General features: G+C 44.8%; 1 protein-coding gene across 3 annotated transcripts in view; it reads right to left on the minus strand.

Moving 5' to 3' along the window:
* Window positions 1-18,616, minus strand: part of EIF4G3 (eukaryotic translation initiation factor 4 gamma 3) — a 104,861-nt gene extending 86,245 nt beyond the window's left edge. For 2 of the 3 annotated variants that reach the window (XM_086476186.1, XM_086476184.1), the window contains exon 1: window positions 11,387-11,530. The gene's annotated coding sequence lies outside the window, so the exon portion shown is untranslated. Of the gene's footprint in view, window positions 1-11,386; window positions 11,531-18,540 lie in introns of those variants that run through there. The other variant, XM_086476185.1, reaches the window with a different exon arrangement.
* Window positions 18,617-19,878: the final 1,262 nt, after the last annotated feature.

Raw genomic sequence — 19,878 nt, forward strand, 5'->3', positions numbered from 1 at the left:
GACAAATGCAGAACAAAACCACACCACCTACATCATTTCAGCAGCCCTCCCAATGGCTGCACGTACAAGCAATAAAGTCCCGCGGGGAAAGAGAAATAAGTGCCAAAACAGCTTGTAGAAATCCTTGCAGGAGTGAACCACGCTCGACACATCAAAAAACGTCCCCAGGGTCACTACAACACCTGGAAACCTGTGCCGCAGCCATCTCAGGTTGGTTCCTGCATCTGGACACAAACATGACATTACTCAGCTCCTGGATTTCTTTTGAACAGACTTGATTTTTATTACTATTTTGTAACTAGATAATTCAAATTTTTCTTCTTCTTTATTTTTTTTTTTTCTTTCTTCTTCCCTGGTGTGCCCAGCAGAACAGGGCCAGGGCAGACTTTGAAGCTGCTGTCTGCACTGACTTGTATAATGTGAATAATTTGAGTACAGTAGGAAAAAATCTGTAGTATCTGTAATGTCTAACTGTAACATATAGAACCAGCTCATCTGCAAATATTACAAATGACGATGGAGAAGCCTGAATTATTAAATTTATTAATTTCAGGCTTTTCTATGCAGTATCCTCTCAAATAATACATGAAAGCATATTCTCACACTACTCCTGTGAACTACCCCAGCTTTACAGCTTTAAAAATAGCACAACAGTGATTAAACCAATAAATAAGGACAATCTCCCTCTAAATGCTCATAGTTTGGCGTTCGTTATTTACGATGATACTTCAACTGCCTAGCATCAAACACGCTCTCATATTAAATATAAGTCCTCATCCACAGCCACATGTTCAAATATGCAGGTTCTTTGGTAGAAATCGCGTCAAGAATTTCAGATTTTTTAATCAGCTCATTTGCAAATTATCCAGCATCACTGAAATCAGCTTGTCCTCATCATAGCATCCCTGCAAAATAAAAATACACGGCGGTTCTCCTCTGCTGACTCTCTATAAGCCAGTGCTGCTGCCCTGTAAAATGCATCAGTAACCTGAAAACACTGTTTTTCTGCATAGATTGGTATATATTACTTGGAATATTCAAAGCCTCATTAAAACCAATGATGCAAGTACTAGAGCTCTTCTGTGACACTGAACAGGTGACGCAGATTAAACGTTTCCACTTTAAAAAAGAATTTAACACAATTCCAGAGCAAATACCCTGCTCCTGACGAAGGGGATGGGCTGGGCTGGGCTGACACTGGTGCAAAGCCTTTGCCCATCGGATTTACTAGGACACTTCAAGGTTTGGATTTGGATGGAAGCAAAGAGCAAACGGGAGCTGTGACTGGTGCGTTTCTTCAGATACACAGGGTTTTCTTGCAAAGCCATTTCCTCCAAACGCCAGATACTCTGTTAGCTCCAGGCTCCTTGCCTGATTTTAGGGATTCACCAAACTACAGACGAGAAGACAGAGCAGAGAAGGGCCTGCACTGCTTGCAGCAGTCTGCATCCTCACGTCTCCTCCTCCTCACAGCCCCATCAGTTTCCACTCCTCGCTTTTTCCATAGCCCAGCCTTCAGGAGAGTTCCCCGCGTTGGTAAATATGAAACTCAGGCTTTAAAAGGACAAAAATACCCTGACCCAAGAGGAACTACTTCTCTCGCAAATGGGGCTCAGATCCCGACCCAAGAGGAACTACTTCTCTCACACGCAAACAGGGCTCAGCCATCATCATCCTTATTCCTCTGCAGCAGTTGGTCTCGGGGTGTATCAGCTGTGTCCTTACCCGCCCTGCCAACTTTTTAACCCCTTTTTTATGGCTTTGTGCAATTCAGCATCCTGCACTCAAGCGGGCAAAGGCAGCAAGCTGAGCAGGGAAACAGAGTCCCAAGTAATAACTGCAAAGCTACAGGCGTTTTTCCTACTTTTAACATAAATAATCAGATTCCCACGGAGGGAAGGAGGCAAAGGAAACACGGTTTCCTCTTCCCTGGACAAAGACGGTTTGTGCAGAGGACAACACAGACGAGAAACGTACTCCTTTCCTTCCTGCGTGAGACACTGCGGTTACTGTTCCTGTAGGGATGTTACGGAGGAGGAGGGTGAAATGGAAAAGCAGGACAGAAAGTGTCCCTCTTTGACATGCCATCTCCCCAAGGTTCGGGCTTACCCCGTGGTTTAACATAATAATTGCAATTATTTTACAATTTATGCTGAATGCAACTGTCTCTTAACATGGTGCAAAGGTAAACAGAACACGCCGCTTTGGGGAGGAAAGAACAATCTGCTCTTTAAAACAAAAGGTAAGGCGCTCAAGCTGGTAAGCCCATGCCAAATTTCAGACGGCAGCGATGTGGTCAGCTGCAGCTGCAGAGCGAGATACTCAAACAAGTGTAATTTTGAGACGCTGGGGCGGACACATGTCCTGCTAGTGGCTGTCCTCCTCCCAAAGATACTTGTTTATTAAATCCATCAACACAGAATCTGCCTAGTTTCAAAACTGTTGTTAACGAAGGCATGAGGGCAAGAATAATGCCACGGCAGATTATCAGTTCGTAACATCTGTAAATGTTCCACTAGTGTGGATTTACTTGGCTTCTTACAGAGACTGAAATGACAGTCCCTCCCTTGACTGCAGCACATGGCTCACAGCCTGGGGGGGGTCTGGTAATGACATAATTAAGTGAATTGGTATTTTCCATAATAAAGGTACTCAAAAATATAGTGTGTGTGTGTGTGCCTGCATGCAATGGGGATCTCCGCTGCTGGAAGCAGACCTGTGAAGCTCAGCAAGAGACACCCTTGAGTTTACAAAGTGCCTTTTACTTGTTCCACAAAATTCTGTCCCAATTTAACTGGAGAACGAACTTTGAGGATGAACACTTGTGCCCAGGAACACAACCTGCAGTCAGAGACCCCCTACTCCATGCTAACGTCAAAACAGCAGCAACAAGTTTGCAGCTTTCCTCCTCCTCTCCTCCAAGACCCAACAAAAAGCTCCAAAAATGTGTTGTCTTCTGTCTGTCTCTAAGGATGTTTCCATCCCTGGAGATACTCAAAACCCAAGCGGACACGGTCCAGAGCAACCTCCTCGAGCTGACTCTGCTTTGAGCAGGCACTTGGACTAGATGATCTCCAAGTCTCTTCCAACCTTAACCATTTTATGAGTCTACAATCAGTAGCAATCGGACAAAATGTTCAAATTCCACTGCATTACACTGAAGCCCAGAAATACCACCAGGTATAACTGTGCAAAATCAGACAATTTAAAGCAACTAAATAAATTCCTGCTTTCTAACAGCACCAGAGGAGGGGTCTGTGGAGAACCCTGGCGCAGCCCTTCCAGGCTACAAGGAGCCCAAAGTGGAATTACTGCTCTGTAACCATCAAAGCCCTTGGTGCTCTTTGCCATGAGCGGGAAGCAGCACATCGAGACTTCAGCTCGCAGGAGCAGCACGTTGTTCATGCATTTCAAACCTTCGGGGAAGGTCCTCCCTGCTGAAGGTATAAATGGCTCTGGAGGTTATTCTTCAGCTCCCCAGTCCGACAACAGCTAACAGTGGACTCCAGTAACTCAAGGGCTCCTTCTCCCCAGTTTTATCTACTTGCAGGGATACTGTATGCCCTCTACGTCTACAAAACGCCGACTGTGTAAAGCTCTGACTTTTGTGCTGACTTTGGTGTTTATTGGGACATATTGCGTTCCGCAACACATTGTGTTTGTTTAAAAACTACATCTTTTCTGGAGCATGCAAGAAAACATCCATTAAATTGCATGGAACAGAAGGTATTATTACAGAAGGAACACCAGAATAGGAATTATTAAATACAAGAAAATGGCAAGCTGCCTCGTGTTATTTTGACTTGTTATATTATGAACAAAAATGTGGTTCAACAAGTGGTAAAGTCTGAAAAGCACCAAAAGAAAGCACAGTTCACATGACTGTGAGAACAGAAAACATGCACGGAAAAGTTCTGAAGAAAGGGATCTGTAGAATTTTAAAACAGCTGAAGAGGAGTTTGATTTTCTATCAAAAATGCTATTTTTAAAAAAAAAAAGTTGCTGGCAATTTTAAAACTGCTTTTGCTTCACAATGGTATCACAAGCCAGAAGAAAACTATTCCACTAGATCATGCATCCAGGATGTGTTGTGTGGCCAAGACACCTACTGTGAGAGCTTTCTTATTCAAAAAAACCTCCGTTTACACCAGGGTGGATGGGCCAGGGAAGACTCCGAGCCAGGCCAGGGTTACTCCGGAAAGAAAAAGCTCAAGTAGCAGTAGAAAAAAAACACATTATCTTGCCCCACTGGGCACACAAGACCACACGGAGAAGTATTAAACACCCCTCTCGAAGCAGTAATCCACTGCTAAATGCAGTAGTGGCAGCGAGGCGGTGGGTCTGCCAGCAGACCTCATCCTAACCACACTCAGCATTTGTGCTGCAATCTTTCCTTTGCACATGTACGTGATAAAATTGTAACAGATTTTTCTTTCTTTCCTTTCCTTGTTAGGAAAAAAAAAAAAAAAAAGAATTAAAGGCTGTTTCTAGTCCTTCTTAAGTGCCCAAATACTAAAACTAATTCATTCATCCCACCTATATCACGCCTTTTGAAGGTTAACTGTTTCCAAGGTTAAATAGTTATTGAAGCTAATAGTGTTAATCGGCATACACTATGCCTTCCCAACTATCCCAGACCTCCCTTCCTGCAGCTCTTACACCCAGCTGCTCTCCCCAAATGGGAAGACACCCATGAAGTTGAGCATGCCTCCACAAAAGCACCCCGAAGCCCAAAAGGCACCAACAGCAGGTGCTGAGACACAGATACGCTTTATGCTTCCAGCACAGACTTGCCCAGATTTAAACAGAGGCGGTAAAACGTACAGCAATGAATCAAAACCAATGAAATACGTTATACGAGCAAATATTCCCAGCATTATTAACCCCATCCAAAACCTGCTAATCCTATTACAAAACAGAGAGTTCAGCTGCGCTTCCAGCAGGTCTTTAACACAAAAGCCAAAAGAAGATTACACTTCTGGATTTATCAACTATTAAATAACTTGCATTTTCAAATCTCCACCTGCAGTCACATATTCCTGCAAGCTCGACATCAGCGAGCTGCACTAAAACTAGGAAGAAGCCTGACCCAGATGTCCAGAAGCACCCACAAGAAAAGAAGTGAGAAGCACCAGAGGTCAAATTCTTGACGGCTCAGAAAAAGACGTTCGTACACATGCCTGGAAGGCAGGTTTCTTGCCCACAAAGCACCATCAAGAGTTTTTTGTTTAAATTTTCTTTATCCTCATTACCTGGTACGGACAGAAGACCCAAGAAACAGAACCCGCTGTTTGGAGGCAGAAGAGGGGCAGCACACACATGCCAACTGCTCCCTTGGCCAGTCCAGCCCCGGGTTCTTCACCTACGCAAGGAGAGTTTAATCTTTCACACCATCGTGGCGGCTGAGACGATTACTACTTAACACTGTGACTGACAGCTGTACCTGCTCTACCAGCTACAGGATTCTGCGTGCTTTTCATCGGCCTCAAATCCGCTATAATGGCACATAAACCAAGGAGGCTCCTGTATGGAAAAGCTCTCTGGGTGAAGAGTTCCCTGCAAAGCTTAGAGAACCCACTCTGCCCAAGGTGTCAGATGCTCTTGAAACACAGAAAGTGATGGACAGAGTGTTTGTACAAATGAGACAATAAAATTAGGGAGCCCCTTGCGCTCCGGGGGCCGTGGATGTTTATTATCTGACTTTACACAGACTACGTCTTCCTAGCGAAGCATACATGGACTCAGGTAACGGGGAACAGCTGCATTTGGGGGAAGACGAGCATAACCGCGTGGTTTGCAGGCAACAAAACCCAGGAGGCAGCTGCCTCCAACACAAGGGGCAAACAGCTACATCCCAGGGCACCCGACTTATCCCAGGGCACGAATGGGCGAGGTTACCGTTCAGTTACATTCCTCCTTCCATTCCAGTCCCTTAACAAGCGCCACTTTATTAAAAGCATCTAAAATCTACATTGGGCTATGAATGCTGGGAGGGAAGTATTGAATAAACATCATGGTTATAACAGGATTCCGGCTCCTGTAGAAAGGATCCAAGATAATAAAAGAGGGGCTTGGGGATTGCCTATGAACATGCCACAGATGGCACACAGACACAGACATGCTTCCTGGCACAGATCCCCAGACCTTAAGGTACTAAGGAATGTCTCACTGCTATTACAAACGCTAATTTAGCGATGGTGACATTTCTGAAGACCAGAATGAGACCACAAAACTCTTTTCACTTAAGGCAAAGAACCAGATGGTAACAAGTTTCAGCTAGTGCAGTCTGGTTTGGATTTAAACCAGCCACCTAAAAGTCAAGATCTCTGTATACCAAGATGCTGAGAATTCAGCTCTCTTGCACTTTTGTTCTCTGTGTCATCTATTGTCAGAAACAGATAAGGGATTATTAAACACAGCTGTCAATAACCACAACAGCTTCAGAGTAAGGTCTCAATAGATACCACAGGGTCCTCTGCTAACTGGATACTCCATTGTTTTAGCCTAAGAGGTAGCCATGGGCAAAAAGTGCCAATCTGCTCAGTGCAAGCGTGTTCTTAACGAGAGCTAGAGCTTTCCCTGATTACAGAGGAAATTCCTGGCCATTTGTTCCAAGTGTTGTTGGTCGGTGCTTACAAACTGTGGTCCCGGACTACAAGAATCCCTCAGCACGCACACCAGAGCCCGCAGTTTTAAAGCTGAGGTGAAGAGAGCCAAGAGTCTTTCCCAAAGTGCTCTCCTCTCGCGTTGCTTCATGTCACGTGCCAGAACCCACTGCACTTGTTCCTTGGGATCCTTCAAAACGCTCCTAGGTCACGAGAAGGGATGAAACTGTCTTCTCCCGATGCCCTAAGCTTCGCGCGCTGCCTCCCGCTCGCGGTACAACCGGAGGAGCCCTCTCCTCTTTTGATCACTCACTGGACAGAGGGAAACACTTTGCTGCTGCCTCCTTCCAAGCCCAGTGTGGTTGCTTTGGAAGAGCTCCACTTTCTCATTATCCCCCTCTTAACACGGCTACACCATAAATTACTGTAACATAAAGCCGGAGCGGGGGACAGATTTACAGCGTTTCAGCTGCTTCGTGTTAACTGCCTGTGTGAACGCTCTTTGCCTGCGCCACTGGCACTGGACTAGCTCACAGCCATCCCGGGATGAGAGCGCTCAGGCAAACAGTTACCCTGCAGCACTCAGCACGCTGTAAATCCATGCCCTACCTGATCTCAGGATAACTTGCTCCGGTAGCAATGCCCAAGGAGAAACTTTACTCCTTTTTTCAATGGCTTCTCCTTTCCTCTGTATGCTGAGAAAGCGAATTGTCTCAAACCAGCCCCTTCTGAAGTCAGCAAGGCAAGAGAGGAGGCAGAGGAGATGCAGCCCTCCTCTCCCTGTCGGTACAAGGGGCCCTTTCACGCAAAGAACAACAGAAATATGAAATTTTATGTATGTGGGGCCACATCTGGCCATAACATCACTGCGGCAACATGTGCTGTGCATTCCCCAACGCTGGCGGAGTTCAACACATTCCTGAGAGCAGCAGTATGATTTCAAGGCCCTGGAATCTGGGAAGCAGAAACGCTGTCTCTCGCTGCGGAGACGGGGGTGTGGGACTGTTTCCCATCGCTGTCAAGCTCCTCTCGTTTTGCTGCAGAAGCTAATGCTGAGGGGCAGCAAAGTGCCAGAGGCTGGTCATCATGAAAGACTTCGGAGGAAGCCGAACAGCAAGGCTTTCTCTTGTTTTGGCTATGTCAAATGGAAAAGGTAGACAAACAAGGGAAAGAGACACCAAACCACAGCACCACACGACCATCTGTTTCTGTTTATTTAAATCAAGTTAAAGGAAAGCCAGCTACAAAGGTACAACATCCACTTGCACCTGACTTCTCCTCCCACAGGAGACACTAAACATCCCGTACATCTCCTGACCTGTGGCTCCCAAAGTCTCCCTTACAGATCACCCAACACAATGCTGTCATCTTGTCACACAGGTGTTTGCAGACCTAGAAAGCGGTCCAGCTCCCAGTGCCCAGAGCTTTTCTAAGAGACAGTAGTTCCTTTTATCACTTCCTAGCATTTTAAGATACTACCTAATCTCCCATCACCCAGACTTACTGGAAGAGGCAGCTTCAGAGCAGCCAGGACAGTGAGGGGACCACTTGTGGAGCCACAGCACTTATTAACCCCCCACTCCCCTTCGCAGCCCAGGTTCTGCAGTTTGAAGAAACTGGTTAGCGACTCTGAGCCCTGAGAGGGGGGATGCCAAGATGCCTACTAGATAAAAGCGAGGGACTGACCTCTGCTGAGCTCTGGACTGGCAGTCAGCACTCTGAGCCATGTGTGACCACACAAGCAAGTGACACAAACACTGGCAAAATTATTTTTAGACCTAAACGATAACCGAAGCCCAAAAACATACCTAAGTATTTTCATTCATTACTGCCCAAACTGCAATCCCTACGTTGGAAAGACTCAAGTTTTATGAGCATTCATTAAGTCACTGTTCTGATGGCGAAATCAATGACCCCTTAATCAGATTCTAATTCAAATGGTCTCTCCCTTACTTTCTTAAATACTCTGTCAAATCCAGAACACCTCCTGCCCTCGCCATGCACAAACACGCACTGCTACGTTAGGCACGACTGGACGGACGCAAAGACAACCTTTGTTCAATGTTCAATCATCAACGCCACATGAGTTGTTAAGGTACAGAGTAGTTTGTGAAGTGTTTTATTGCTGTTCAAGGAAATCAGTAATACACCATTCATCAGAATACCACGTCAGCTCGGGGCCCTTTATCTCAAAAGGGAAATAGCAGGATTTAAGGGGTCCAAGAATCAGACAAAACGAACAATTACAGCATGGAAAAACTTTCAAGTGATGAGAGATTTAAAGGATTTTGATTGTTTACCTAAAAGAAAGCAAATAAATGAAATCATGACAGAAGTTCACCAAAGAACAAGCGGTCTGGAAATAGGAAACTTCCACGCACCTCGTTTCTTAACGCAAGCTCAAGAGGGCATTCAACGAAACCCACCAGAGAGAAATGACAGACCCAATGAAAAGGTAACGCTTTCATCCAACACCCTGCTCAACTGCAGAATTTCTTACCATAATATAATACTGAAACTCAACACCTGACAGGGGTCAGAGTGAGAGATACGTAAGAATATTCAGAAGTCTAGTGTTAAAAAAAAAAAAAAGCCCACACTTACGTTTACTCAAACCTCTAAGAGTTCGGGGCTATGGAAAACTTTCTCTGGGGACAGGTTATCCCTGTAGCTGCTTATTATGTCCAGAGTCCTGAACCCCTTTTAAGCCTTACTGGTGGAAGTGTCTCAAGTACAGGCACTTCCATTTTGATTCTTCACCATCACCTCCAGCCGCAAACAAGAGGGTCAACTGTTGGGTTGCTACAGCAGTGAAGACACCTGGTCAGTGGCAAGCAAGTGCTGTGAATGAACAGAAACCACTATTTTTGCTGCCTTGCTACCGAATTCCAGCTTTGTAGGGATCCTTTGGGGAAAGCTCCCCAGGCCTCACTCCTCTATAGTCCCAAAAGTGCGCAGTGACTGATGTTTCGCTCGGCTCATAATCTTCAACTTGCTTTTTCTTCCTCTCACTAGCACGCGAGGGCCAGTTCCACACAGCCAGAGGACAAATATCCTCCCAGAGCCCTCGAGGATCCTCAGCTGACATGGAGGACGTAAGGTCAAACCACTCCTACCCGCGGCATCGGAGTGACACAATCTGACGCTCATTTCCAAGACGATAAGAGCCAGCAGAACAGGAAACGAGCGTTTTCCCGGCTGGCTGGAGCGGTGAGTTGGCACAGAGACCGCTCTCTACGTATGCACTGACTCAACAGGAAAATATTAAGGGAAGGAAAAAAAAAAACCACCCGCTTGATTAGAGTAGATTTTTAAAGAGCCTGCCTAGAACGTTCTCTTTCTTCCCCTTATCTGCCACATGATTAGCTTCCCTCTGTTGACGAGGTTTACCAGGAATGAATTTCTTGATACATGACACAACCCAGACAATATTTTAGGGTTTGCCCTGCGACCCTGCTACGGCCTCCCTTTGCTGCGTGAGGCTCAGTCTTCAAACCAGAGTTTATTTCCAACAACCATGCAGCAAGAGTGCAAGAAACGGCTCCAATACCGCTGACTACCGCCTGCAAGCTACTTACAACCCTGAACAGATACTTCAGCCTCTAATTTCCCACTCCATAAAGGATGAGCCTTTGCACATTTTCAAACACAACCCCAAGTTTCCAGTTCTCCCACCGAGTTTTATCTAGAATGTGCAATATTACGGTGAAGTGTTCCTTACACGACCTTACTTGTTTTCACGCATCTCCTGGTCTAAAAGGTCAGCTGCAGTTTAATATTTCATCCAAATTAAAGAGGCTGGCAGGGGGACTAGAAAGCTTGCCTTCTCCCAACACTGCGACACACTCGAGGCTCTCAGCACCACCTCGCCGTGGCGCGCGGCCGCTCCCAGCCCGTCCTTGGCTTGTCATCCTGCCTCCCCACCTCACGGCGTGTTCACAACGAAACCGCTCTTCTCAAGAGCCGACCCACTCACGTCTTCCTACTTTATCCCATTTATTCAAACAAGGATAAATTAAACAAGAGCAAACGAAACATAAGGCTTTCCTCTATCTCAAACCTTGCTGCTTTAACATATCCCACATTCCCTGATCCTGTATCTTTTATCTCCCCTCTTCTGCGCCCCATTACCTGTCTCTTTTGCCCCTTCCTTTTTTAAGATAAGCTTCTCCACTCTCACATCAACCCTGTAGAATATTCACCTAATAAAGACTACAAAGAGACCAATTTATTCCACATATCTTACTAAACACTGTTTTTCTCCCTTCTTATTAAAACTCCTATTTATCTCTTCTTCTGCACCTTTTTGTAATCAGTCCTTTGTCTCGTTTCTTTTATTAGCATTCATTTCTGTAATTCATTTTACTGTCCCACTTCTTAGCAGAATTACAGAACTGCAGCATCCCACACAAAACATTTGAAATGGAAAACCCCTAACAGAGGACATCGGGCACTTCCACAGCGTTTCAGATGGAAGTCAGGCCACACCCCAAAGCAGCTTGACCCAACAGCAACACACGTTCCTCATCGATGAGTATTTCCTACAATTTTTCAACCTGCTTTTAGTTTCTGCCACAGAATCAACAATGAACTAATAAACCTGAGTGCCACCTGTAAGTCACTGCAGGTTCAAGCCGCATAAAGCCATTATTCACCAATCAAGTTTTCTCCACTGGTCGCAGACAAGACAGTGATGTCAAGTTTTGAGCAGAAAAGCTGAGAATCAGAAGAAGAGGGAAAGAGGGAGGCTGGGAACGCTCTGCTCCAATGCCAGGTCTTACCTGTGAAAGCCCAGGGGACGATGCATGTCCCGGTGGCGTTGCAGCAAGATTTGGGTGTCCCTTATTTATTTCATGTGCAGTGTAAGGGGATGGGGCAGGAGGACCCGGTTGTCTTGCTACTTGTGTTACCTGTGTGGAGATAAACTGTTAGTAAGACATAATATTAGTAATCCAATCTGTAATGATATTGTAATATTCTTTTCAAGAAAGCAGCTAGCAACATCTTTATGTAAAAAATAATACGTTAATAATACTAAGCAAATGCCATACAAGTCAGTCACCTATTCATATGATTCAGGATAACAGAGAAGGATCAAAAAATAAGCGCACCAGCTGGAGTCACTGGTGGAAACGTCTAGGAACTGGATGAGCTTTTACTGCTGGGGACTTGCTTCGCAACATCCCTTTGACTTCAGGCCTGGGATCTTCTTATCTTTCTGTTCTAAGCCATATCAAACAGTGACTTTGCAAAAGGATCCACATTACCAGTGACCCAAAACACAAAGTAAGCGGAAAATTTGCATACTCCCCTCCAAAAAGGAAAAAAAAAGGGCTGCACAGAGGCCCTGTTATCTGAAGGGCTTGCCACGAGCAAAGAATGAAATACCAAAGCGATTCTTGCATATACTTATCGCAGCTTCTAGAAAAAAAATACTAACCAGAACACATTAAGCAAAACATTGTAAAATACATTCTCCTCACATATACTTGCTCCACTATACTATCTCCACGATGGAAATGTTTTGAATACACTTCATATAGTCATTGTAGTAAAAAAAAGGCAAATCAAAGGAAAAAAGAATCACAGAACCATTGGGTGACACCCCCCAGCAATTCCATACGACTAAATTTTTGCAGATTTGGTTAAAGCTCACTAAATCCAGGGCTCACTTCTCCCTGACCTTTTCTCAGGCCTGTATTTTGCTGGCTGAAAAGCACCACTTAGCTATAGGCGCTTCAAAGCACAAACCCAAGCAACGCTCAGAAGGGGACATCGCCACCGCGCAGGTAGATACGTGTGTCTGCATTTCCCCGGCATCAGAAAAGGAGGCAGAAGGAAATTCTTGGCTCTTGCTCTTTAACCGAGCATTAGCACCAAGCTCCAAGAGAGCAAAAGTCGCAGAGTTCATGACTAAATGCTTTTTCCAAGTCATTTTATTACACTCCAAGTATCGATGCCTGTCATTACATTATCTAAACCACTAAAACAGCTGCACCAGCAACGAGAATGGTAAAGTGCAATTTCTCGAGGCTTGGAAATGGCCCAGAATCGTTCAACTGCAGGAAGATTTACAGCACCCTTGTGCTCACTGGCGAAAAGGATGGGTCAAGGCAGAGAACCTCATCTTCGGTCCCCAACTGGATCATTCCCTTCCCCAGGGGGAGAATCATCGCTTTTTTTTTTTGGCTGATCTAGATCGGCAGTGTGCGCGCAAGCCTCGGCCGGCTGAATTGAAACCAGCATTACAGAGAGCATCATAAAACTTTCCACGTCCCATCCCCCAGAAAATCAAAGTCTCTTACATGACTCCTAAGACAACCTTGAAAGACTTGTCATGTCAATCATGCAGTAGTCGGTGCTTAGAAGTGACTACGTATCATGATGGATAAAAAAAAACACAGTTACAGGAGGGAGAAGGGAGCAAAGGCAACACAAACACAAGGAAATCATTCATATCAACAGCCCCATTGGTAGGTTGAGTGCATCCTCATCACCAAGATGTCTCCTTGAATGTCACTTCTCGTGGAGAAAAAGAGGTTATTTGGCAATAGCGGTGGTACTTCAAACACTGCCGGCTTTTATCTCCCTACACTTGCATGTAGGCCAGAGCCATCTGAACTCCTCCAATCTCCAACAGCACCCAAGTCCACCCAGATGTTTAACAAGGGGGACGGGGGCACTAATAACATCCCAGGTTAGCGTGAGCATTCAACAGGCCTCTTCAGAAATTAAAACATGCACATAACTTAGGTTGGAGGTTAAAGACAGCAAGGAATGCTGTTCTGATTTTGGGGAGGAAATCTGGAAAGGAAAGCTGTGCAGCTGCTTGAACGATGGTCCACAAGACACCCCTGTGCAACGCAGCAGACAAGTAGCAGATGCATTATGGACACAGGTCTGGACCTTCTAAAATTTGCTCGAAAGCCTAATTAAGGCAACAGAACGATCATAAAATTGTACCAGCTCAATACCTTGGCAACAACGCACTTGGAGAGCATCCGATGGGAGTCTACCACTGACCTGATAGGACTTCCTAAGATTAGCCAAGCCTAGCTTAGGGGACCCACAAAAAAGATCAGCTGCCCTTCCAGCACAAGCTGCCTCTCACCAGCTACAGCAGCGGAGGAATTTCTACACCTTCCCCTCGGCTCCTACAGCAAATTACTTAAACTGAAATTTCAGATACTGGTTTGAATGTTAACAGATGATAAAAGAAGACAAACTTGCTGAATTTGTATGTTAATTCTCTCTTTTTTTAAAAAAATCAACCAGGGAGAGACTCTACTAGCTCACCACTTGTGTGATGTTTGCCCTCACAGTGCCTGAGGTTTGGTTTTCTGTTTATTAAACAGGATTCTGAAGAACGTAAACTTGGTCTGTTACTACTACGGAAGTAAATATCCTTCTTCAATCTAGAGATTAAATTATTCTCCTAAAAATGGATACAGAAAATTATCTATTCATTTGCTAGGGCATCACTTTCTTTTTCCCTTAACTGAGTAGCAAGAGGCTAACTTTAGTTTTCCAGAAGCCTTAAGCCTCTGCTTTAATGGAAACAATGAATGAAACACGAACTAAAACACAGGCTGGAATTCTCTCTTTTCCTTTTCAGCTTAGATCTTTTGGTTTCAGCATCTTTTACAAGTTTTGGGTTATTATTCCCCCTTCAAGTACCTAATTTCAAATACATCGTTGTGTCCACGAAACATCCAGGTTAGATCACAGTGGATGGGGCGTGCCACCAACAGCCCCCGACCACGGGGAGCACCTGGCCACGACAAACTGTTAATGATAAATTATCGTTGTAGCGTCAAGAACTGCTCTTTCCCCAAACAAAGCCCCCCCAAAAGGGTTTGGACTTGGACAGAACCTCTTTCCTTCCAGCACTCCATTGATTTGCTTGGGCTGGTGCAAACAGCTCCAAAGCAGCGCTGCCAGCACCCCGGGAACTGAGCATCCCTCTTGCACACTTTGCAGCCTCCGCCGCAGCCGGGCAGGGGAACGAGTCGGCCTCCTGACCCAGATCCTTCCTTTAAGCACAGGGTGGCTGGAGCAGCTAATCCTCCCTAATCTCTTCTCTACAGGATTCTCTTCCTCACAGGAAGATCCCTTTAAAGGACACAACGGCACATCACAGTACCTCTGCTGGGTGTGAAATTATTGGGGAGCCACCAACAGGCACCTCGTTGCAGAAAAGCCACCAAAGGAGCACCCAAAGCAGCGAATGATGGAGTCAAGCCCTCGCCACTGAAAACTTTGGGCAAGCAGGTTCTTCAACACCTCACTTTCCCATTAGCTTCTTTACCGCCAGCTGCCACTGAGTCGGGCAACCCGACACGAGGTGGTACCTGCTCCAAAGAGATGCAGTGAGACTGCAATTAATAGAGAAAACTTAAACTAGCGCTGGATCCACCGAAATGCGCTCAAGGCTACACCCAGCCAACTTTCACGCACGTCTCTCCAAATAGGTACATCAAATTAATGTTTCTTTTCCAATCAGTTCACATCCAGGAGCCAGCGTTGCTCCTTAGCTTATAAAAGGTTATCCCAAAGTATTTCTGGTCCAAGCTTCAGCGCTTGAGATCACAGAGCGTTACCGAGGCGGTTACCAACCTCCAACGGTTATTTGTGTGAGAACTGGATGTACGTTAACACAGTTGTTCTTCTTATCTGAGATCTTCTATCTCATGCCTGAGGCTGGATTTGAAGAGCACACCTGCTGCTGATCATTCGTCCATATTCATTTTGTTTCCAATAGAAATCAGCCCCCGCTCCCCTGGGTGCAGGCACACATGGTGGCCTGTGACATTTCAGGTCACCACCGGTGCTGTCCCCTTTCTGCTAGAAGTCACTGTCTTTCCCTCAAACTCTAAGCTAAAAACCTTCTTCGAATAAGTTTGTTTGAACTAGTTTACAACAGAAAGAAAATTTCCATCTTCCTTCGTTCTCCTTTCCAGATTCCACAGGTTTGGGATCTTCTCGCAGATGTAAAAGTAATTGCAGTAATTTCTTGCAGTATAAAGAATTTGGAAACACCATGCAAGAAGCTGCTTACAAGGACAAACCCCAAATCTTTATGTCCAAAAGGAGCTCTTATAATATGGCAGTCTCCTTTATTGATGAGGGGAAATTATTACAAGATTAGTTCATTGAAACAATTATTTCCAACTGTGATCTGCTTTAAAATAATTCTACCAGTGGATTTATTTATTAAAAAATAAAAACCCCAACCTACCATATACAAGTATTTTCTGCCGTATACTATATAAAATAGATGAAGATGATACACGACGAGGTTAGGTTGTTCTGTTTCTAATACCACAATGACTTCATTGAGAAAGAGGCTCTACCAAAGTTTTGTTGGGAACTTTGAGCACCTCCAAGTTCTCGGGCAAACTTCATTTCATCTGACAAATCACACTTTGCCTCTTCTTCACCTCCCATCTCTGCCCTACAGGAAAATGGGTTCCTCCCATTTTATTTCAGGGGAGATTATTGGGGCTCACAGTGAAAGCCACATGATTTTTCCATTCCCATTTTTGGCAAGCAGCACGTAGTTCTAGAAAAAAAAGAGTTCAGGAATGTGCAACTGAAGTCATGCGGAAAGTTATGGAATGGATAACCAAATTATTTTTCATCTTTATCCAACTAAAAATAGTGGTTTCATCTGTGGGTTGCCCATATCTCAAATGATTTGTCCTCCCACCCCATGCATGACATACCTACAGGGAAAGCACCGAGGCGGCTCAGAGTCACTGTGCGGTGCTATCAGACCACAGAGCTCGCCCCAAACCAGCCGCCCTCCGCCAAAAGACACGTACTTGAAAACTGCGACGCGTAATCCCTGCGGAAACCCACACGGGATGACCCAGCAAACAAAATGTGGAAGTGAAAAAGCACTCCCTGGGTGCTGAAGACTGTGTTCTTCCATATCTTCCTATTATGTGACAGACAACCTACACATAAAAATCATTAACTAAAAAGTGACCTATTTGTTGCAAACCCAGACGTTAAATACCTGACGCTGCTACTTGTGTAATAAACCAGAGACCTATGATGAATGAATTTGTCAGGGACCTCCAATCATGTGGCTCTTCCATCCCAATTCATTTTTTCTAAGACTTACTCCAAATTCGCAATCTGCCAAGGGCTTCAAATAGAATCTCAAAAGGAACCTAGCTGAGAAACGTCTCTCCTTTCCCTAAAACATGAAATTTTCTTTCAAACTTATGTTTTCTTAAAGCCTAGAACCAAGATAGTCCCAGCCCTGGCTTCTATTCCTGTAATGTATCACAGAGTGATATTTTTCCACACTGAAAAAGCTATTTTAGGTCATTCTTCACAGTTACTTTTATATTTTACATTAATTTAAATTTTTACAGTCATATTTTCCCACAGGCATCTCAATTATGTCTTTGGAAGAAAGAATAGAAAAAAATAACCTCCTTTTTCCCCCAAAAGGAATTCAGATATTTTAAAGTAGTTTTTAAGTGTTGTATGGGGTATATGAAGGATAACACAAACTGAATTATTCAGTACAACTGTTTGTACATTTATGTCCCTCTGGTTTTGCTTTTTTTTTTTTTTGCATTTGTGCGTACACACACACAGACGTACGTCTGTGATTCTGAGGACAGAGCTAGCAAAACAACAAAAAACCAGTCCGCAGCTCGAGTCTGTCCATCCGCTGCCGTGAAAGCCACAAACCTCGAGACCTCCAACCCCCGTCAGCGCTGTACCCCAACCCTTCCGACTCACCTGGATGGAAATCCACTGCTGGCTGGCCACCAGCCCAACCCCAGGCGAGCCCGAGCCTTTCTGCTACTACAACCACCCAAGTCTCTGCCTTTCTTGCACCGGCGGGCACCGGACAGCACTTTTGCACTTAATCCTGCGCAAAGCCAGGCTCTGCATCTCTTGACAGCGGTCTCCCTGGTAGAAGAGGCGATCACAAAACTCTTCTCTACCACCCCAAGCAGGAAGGAGCCAAAGATGCTCCAGACCTGGACTCCGCACATGGAGGAGATGGAGCTGATAACCCCTCCGGTGGTTGTTCGTGCAAACAGGGGGAAGGAGAAAACCTTGTGCAGCAGCTTATGTTTTTCTGTAAGCAGCTTATGTTACTGCATAAAATACAGTGATCTTCTCCCATCTACAGCTTTTCTTCCTGTTTTCCAAATAGTTAAAAGAGCAGCTCAAAAGCGATTTTTTGGCACTAAAAATATTTGCACTATCCCACCAGAAAAGCAAAACATAACTCTCCCAGGGCTGTGCTGATTTAGCAAAGCTTATAAATAACACTGGGCTTCCAGCTATTGCCCTTTGTAAAAAAGAAATAAAAGGAAAACGCTATCATATGTTCACAAATAAATACCACCATGTTTCTAAGCTAAATTTCCTCGATAATCAAGCTTTATAAACAAACATGTAGGACAACAAGCCAAAAGCACCTATCCCAAATATCCAATCCACAATCCAAACATTTCTTCCACTGCGTGACAGAATGTTTGTGCAAAACAAACCTTCCTTGGCTGTTTTTCTGATAACAAACTATTAGAAACGTGCAGCCACTAATACACTCCAACAAGCCAGTCTTCAAAATGCGGAAGCCAACAGACAAACTATGGCCAGTAACATTCTCACTCAGGAAAATCCACTCTCGTATCTGCTACATAAAACTACAGACACTGAAACAAAAAAGGAATGGACCCAAAAGTCCCCAAGATTTCTTCTTTCCCTATTCACATGCAACAACAAGGGTCTTCATCCAGCATCACTTATTTTAGGAGGCCAAAAAAAGCTGCATTTTTTTAATTGTATGGGGTTTTAAATCATACAGTTTTTTAATTGTATTTTTTTTTTAAATCTATACAATTTCCTTACGCTTGGAAAACGCGCTCCTTTCAAAAGCAACATGACTGCAGATACTCACAGTGCTGTACACAGCGGAGACGGTCGGAGTGAAGATCCGATCCTCGAGGGGCTGCTGCACAGGACCTCGGGGGATTCTGCAACACAGCAAGTTAAGGAAAGCAGCGTCGAAGGAAGGGTCGTGTTTTGGGTGACATACACAGCCAACGCGGCGTCCATCAACGCAGCGGGTCACCTCCCACGCTCGGGCAGACACACAGACATCTCCGAGGCACTCACACGCAAGCGGGCAGCTACGATCCTTCAAGGTTTTCCGAAAGAGGAGCAAAGTGGAGCTTCCAAAGGCAGATGTCACCGACCAACACAGCAAGAGAAACCGAAAGCAAACAAATCGCCGAACAATCTACAAAACCTTCGTCCTGTCAAGAGAATTCCCCACCCCCTTTTTTTTTTTTTTTTTAAAGAGTAAGGGAAAACAACCCAAACCCACAAGCCCTTCGCATTCAGCGAGACAAACCCTGCTGATCAGCAGGGCATTTTCTGACAAAGGCAGCGCCTGTTTTGCTAACCACGCAGGAATGGTGTTATAATTGTCTTCTTGTTTGCCTCTCTTCAACCAGTAACTCCTTTCCTCATCCACCCACCCAAACCCCTTCTAAAAGGGGCTGTTGGAGAGGTTCGACGTTTTGATGACCTTAAATTAAAGGCAAATTGCAACAGTCGTCTTAAATTGGTATGGTACTGTGGGAATCCAGGTGGGAAAAAAAAAAAAAAAGGGGAAAAAGACTTCATGCAACAAACAAATAAGCCAGAATCTGTTTTACTTACAGGATAAAACAAGGGGATGCAGGTATTTAGAAGAAAAAAGCTTCCTGACTTAGCTAACAGCTTGTGGCCTTAGGTCCACCATGTCTGTGCAATACCCGATGGCTAGTGTCACAAAAACGCCAGGCTTAACTTGCTGAAAAACTTTCCACTAGAAACCATATTCAGGTTTCACCTTTTTGCTGTTTATATTTGATAAGTCAAAGCCTCTTGGAAAATGAGAACAGCCTGATTGATTAAGTTTCTTGCACGCCAGCCAGCAATGCAGACCTCGCTTGTTAACACGACGGTGGATACTTAAATGAAAAAAAATCATGAAAACACTACTTGGGTTTTGTTCAAATGAAGAAAAGAAACACTCCAAAGTTCAATTTTGAACCTAGAAGATTAGTCTGAGTTTTTCAAGAGTCCTCCCTTTGCACTACAAGTTTGATCTCCAAAGAAACGCTGCTGCCCAAAGCTTCACAGGGACCAACACCACAGTGGCAGGACAGACCCCGTCTGCGCTGTCGGGACTCGATGGCGACCCAAGCTCCACAATCCCACTCTTCCCCCTCCTTTAAAAGGGCTGAAA

This window comes from Leptosomus discolor, chromosome 20, assembly GCF_034619465.1.
Source record: "Leptosomus discolor isolate bLepDis1 chromosome 20, bLepDis1.hap2, whole genome shotgun sequence".
Taxonomy (NCBI): Eukaryota; Metazoa; Chordata; class Aves; order Leptosomiformes; family Leptosomidae; genus Leptosomus; species Leptosomus discolor.